This window comes from Microtus oregoni, unplaced genomic scaffold, assembly GCF_018167655.1.
Source record: "Microtus oregoni isolate MIOR12 unplaced genomic scaffold, Mior012 000022F_ref0000154, whole genome shotgun sequence".
NCBI classification, from domain to species: domain Eukaryota; kingdom Metazoa; phylum Chordata; class Mammalia; order Rodentia; family Cricetidae; genus Microtus; species Microtus oregoni.
The window spans coordinates 28463017-28468103 of NW_024543081.1; the positions used below are offsets into that span (position 1 = coordinate 28463017).

Consider the following 5087-nt stretch of genomic DNA (forward strand, 5'->3'; position numbering starts at 1 on the left):
AGCAAGAATAGGACAAGTTCTTAAACTTTAGGAACGAATTCTATCTTCCTAAAGATTGAGCAGTATTCCAGGCAGTGGTGTCATGTCTTTAATCCCAGCAGTTTGGAGGGCAGAGGCAGGCAGATCTCTGTGATTTGAGACAAACTTAGTCTACAGAGTGAGTTTTAGAATAGCCAGGACTGTTGCGCGCGCGCGCGCACACACACACACACACACACACACACACAAAATCCTGTCTTAGAAAAGGAAAAAAAATGGATTGAATAGCACTTAGTATCTTAAATTCAAATTTAAATAAAAGAATTCATAATACAATTGAACATTGTGAAATTGTATACTTGAACTTGGAAATTAAAAAGCAAACTCCTCTTAGCCAAAAAGTATAACCCATAGATCATTTATTCTCAAATCTGTTCAGTGCGAGTGGTAGATCCCTGTAATTTTACAGTTTGTGATGAGCTCCGTCTCTGAGAAAAGAAATAGCCCGGCTAAGTCACATTGTGCGTACTATGGAAGAGGAATCCAGTAAAACTCTGGGACAAGATTTTTTTTTTTATTTATTTACTTTTCATTGGTTTAAATCCGGGATGGGTACAGCATCACACGGATTCTGTGTCCAATGGCTTTTGCAGGAAGGTTGCTTCAGAATTTGGCCCGGACCATGCCACTGTTTCCATGGGCCCGAGTTACTTTCCCCCAGATCACTCTGGTTTTGTTTGCTTTGCCTCCAGATGTCACTGTTTTGTTCTTTGCTTTATACACATAAGCGCATCTCTTGCCCAAGTAGAATTCAGTTTCATCTCGGGCATAAATGCCTTCAATTTTAAGGAGAGCCGTGTGCTCTCTCTCGTTCCGGAGACCTCGCTTATAGCCAGCAAAAGTGGCCTTGCACCACAGCCTTCCAGACATACTGTCCTTTAGAAGTCCTGTTCCCAGCAGGCCCCCAAAACCGGACCCCAAAGCGCAGCAGCACGAACGGTCCTCACCTCCCTGGGTCAAGATTTTGTAACTTGAAGAACAATTGCACAAAGATTACTGCAAAAACCTTGTAGACAGCTACCTGGTGTGTTGCTGTCTGGCTCACTCATTAACAGGCTGATGTTTGGCAAGATTTCTTACATATCCCAGGACTGCATGTGTAAGAATGGTGCTGTCTGCAGGGGTTGGGTCCCTCTGTACCAGTTAGTAACCAAGATAATCCCTAAAACATGCTCACAGGCCAATCTGAGCTAGAAAATGCATAAATGGAAACGTTCTCTCTAGGCTATATAAAGTTGACAACTAAAACTAATTAGAACATTTCATTAAGAAATTTTCTAGGTGAAAAATAAGAAATATTCTCATAAGAAATTCATGATTAGTTCTTTCTGTAATTTATTTGAGAGATCATGGATTTGTGGAAAATATTTTTTTTTTACAGTTTCTAACTTGTATACAATGTATTCTGATCACAAGCTCCTCTCCATTATCTGCTCTTATTCCCCCACCCCATAACTGCTGATGCCCTTCTACTAAAATTGTTTTTAAAATATAAAATTTAACTTTGCAGTAATATTTACATTTAGCTTAGTTGTAGCAGGAACAGGTATATGACTGTGGATTCAAAGCCAGCCTTGTCTACATAGTGAGTTTTATGTCAGTCAGGGCTACATAGCAAGATCCTATTACAAATGCACACACACACACACACACACACACACACACACATGCACATATATAATTTTTCTACATATATATAGAGAGAATTCGTGTAAACATAATGTATTTTATTTTATGTTAGATTTTGTACAAACTTTGTGCCTATACCAAATTGTCACCAATAATTTGTTACTCAAAAGATGAGTGTGGTAGAGTAAACTAATGTGATCAAACCTATATTATTTCAAAACCCCATAATAAATATTTTACTTATTATTTTGTTAAATTAATTTATGATGAACAAACTGACAGGCCCTTAAGAACTCAAAAGTCACCCAGAATAAGTCATACAATGTGTGATACATAGAAATAATAATTAAATAATCTCTGAAAACGTCTTACGATTTCACCAGGGCCAGACTCCCAGCTGTACCAAGTCATGGCCTCGAATACTAAGCATATGAAGGACAGAGTTGCCAGGGACTCACTAATTCCAGGCAAGTCAGTGAGTAAAGGTCACACTGGCTGAGGGCTTGCAACACAGCAGCAACAAAAAAGGATTAGTATAGCTTGGAACCAGAAAACTCAGAATTCAACAGTGTTAGGACTACAAAGGATTCTGTAGACCATAGGAAGGAGTTTAGTCTCCTCATGAGGACCTGTAAGTCATTTCTCCAAGATTATGACCTCAGTGATTTAAGCAGCCAATGGAGACTCCTCTTCAGTGGCATGGCTTTGACCAAACCTTAGGAGAAAAATGCTGGTGACTTGGCATCACTGTAGTCTGTGGAGAGAGAGTGAGAGCAGGGCTAGGAGATTTAAGAGATAAGGGAAATCACCTTCTCCAAAGAATTGATTGGAAAGGATAAATGGAAGAGGACTGTCTCAGTCATAACATTGGGCTTTTGTCCTACAGAGTTAGGGAGAAAGTGAAATATAAAATTCTGTTTTGATTAAAGCGCTTATGTTTTAATTTTTTACTCCAAATGCTTTTAACCAGGCTAGTCAAACCAGACTGAAAATTTTGCAAACTTTATAGTGACATATATCCTGTCTGACAAGTGTATATGTTTATTCTTTCTATCCCTGTGTCAAGGACAAGAAACTACGTAATTTTATTTTAAACTTTATAAAGATGTGTATTTACATGTTTGAATATAAGGATGCTATTACCTGTGCTCTTGCTTGAAATCAAGCTGTGAATTTTAAAGACAAAATAGAATAGAGCAGTAAGAAAGCAAACAAAGCGAAAGAGCTGTCTGAATTTGGGAACAACTGAGAATGAATGGAGAAAACGCTAAAGTAGGGCAAAAATGTGAAGTGCTTATATAGAGGAGAACTATAAATCAGCAGGGTAATGTATATCAGGAACTCTGGATGTCTTAAACTAACAGTACCTTGAGGTGTCGAATATCAGAACAAACAGTGGAGCCCCCAAGTTAGGGAACTTGTTAAGACTGCATATAGAACATGTAGAAAGAGATAAGAAAGGCTAAATATTAGGCATAAGGAAGGATTCAATGCTGCTAATGAACCTGACATGAATTATGAAAAAATACATAAATTTAAGTGTTTTTCTATTTCCACTTACATCATGAATTTTTCATTTTGAGTGATGGATAAGTGTATAAAAATATATTTGATAGTAAAAATGAAAAAATGCAAAGTGAAGATCCACCACTTCAGAATGGCGATTCTAACTGTACTGTTCATTAAGATGTGTGGACTTCTAGCCTGGTTAAGCTCCAGACCTAACATTTTTCAAATGCAAGTCACTAAATTGAAGTTTATAAAATAAAGTAAAAATAAATTACAAGTACCTGTATTATTTGGAAGGCCTCTAGGACCTTCCTGACTAACAATACATAAGGAGGTACCCTGTTTCTGGCACTAGGTTTTCCTGTTTAATAAGTCACAGCTTCTAGAAGCATTTTTTTTTCTACCCATGCACAGTATTTCCCTTCAGATCTTTATTTTGGTCAATGACACCCGCCCCCTCTCCATTACTCATCTCTGTTCTTAAACACTTCCACTCCTAATCTCTCACTGCAACTTCATATATCTATGCTCTGAATCAGAAAATAAGACCCTATTACTGAAGATGCCTGCGGTGATTTGAAAGAAAATGGGAGGAGTGCTGGAGTAGGTGTGGCTTTGTTGGAAGAAGTGTGTCACTGGTGGTGGCCTTTGAAGTCTCAGATGCTAGAGCCTGGCTAGCCTGTCACAGTCTCTTCATGCTGTCTGTGGATCAAGATGGAGAACTTTCAGCTCCTTCTCCAGCACCATGTATGCCTGTATGCCATCAGGCTTCCTATCATGACAATAATGGACTAAACTTCTGAACTCTAAGCCAGCACCAATTAAATGTTTTTGTTTATAACAGGTGGCGTGGTCATGGTGACTCTTCACAGCAATAAACTAAGACAATACCATTCACTCATTGATTGTGGGATACAGAGAAATCAATCTGTACCTCAGCTAGAAGCTTCTTCTTCTTCTTCTTCTTCTTCTTCTTCTTCTTCTTCTTCCTCTTCCTCTTCCTCTTCCTCCTCTTTCCTCTTCTACTTCTTCCCCCCTAGGACTTCATTCATGGCTCCAGAGGGCACTAGCAGATTGTTGGTTGAGAAGCTCTTAATCCTATGAGCTAAAGGAGCATCCCACAAGATAAAATATGCATACTTGATTAATGATGACAGTCTTGTTATTGGAGTAACAAACTACTGAATGGATTTGAGTTCCATTACACAGAATATGATCTGTACCTGGTATTATAATGTTATTTCAAAAAGAATGTAAGGTCATAAGGCACACTAGTTAGGAACTGAGTCTATTATCCAAATTAGCATGATGTCAAGCTGTATTTTAAATATTCATATTTATACTTATATATGAATATTACTCTCAGTCTTAATTGGAAATAAATCTGTTTCTTGTGAATGGCAGTAAATACAGACACTGACAGAAGCACAGGATGCTGAAGATGAGTGATGGGTGAGTGTTCATTCCCTTTAAGCTCAGAGACTACTGTAGACAAGATAATGGAAAGAATGTAAGATCCAGGAGTTGAGAAAGAGAACTGCCAAATTCCAGCTTCTAGGAAAAATACAGTCATTGTGACCATAAGTTCACATTATCTGCAGAATTCTAAACTGAGTCCTCACAAGAATGAGCCCAAGCCCATTAATAGCCATGTATGGATACAGGAAGGGCTCAAGAGGCCTTATCCCTCAATGCTGAAGCATTAGATACTGATCAACTCAGTTTCATGACTTTTGATGTGTGTGTGTGTGTGTGTGTGTGTGTGTGTGTTCCATTTAGTGTAACAAGGGTCATCTGTGTGAGTACTGTATTTGGGGCTATCCGTTAGAAGTTGATCATGACCAGTGGATAGATACATAAAATAAAGGCAACAACTTCCCCACTCTCCTGGATCTTACATTCTTTCCATT

At 38.3% G+C, this 5087-nt stretch overlaps 1 pseudogene; it reads right to left on the minus strand.

Moving 5' to 3' along the window:
• Positions 1-576: 576 nt before the first annotated feature.
• Positions 577-909, minus strand: LOC121461543 (annotated as a pseudogene).
• Between the last annotated feature and the right edge of the window lie 4178 nt (positions 910-5087).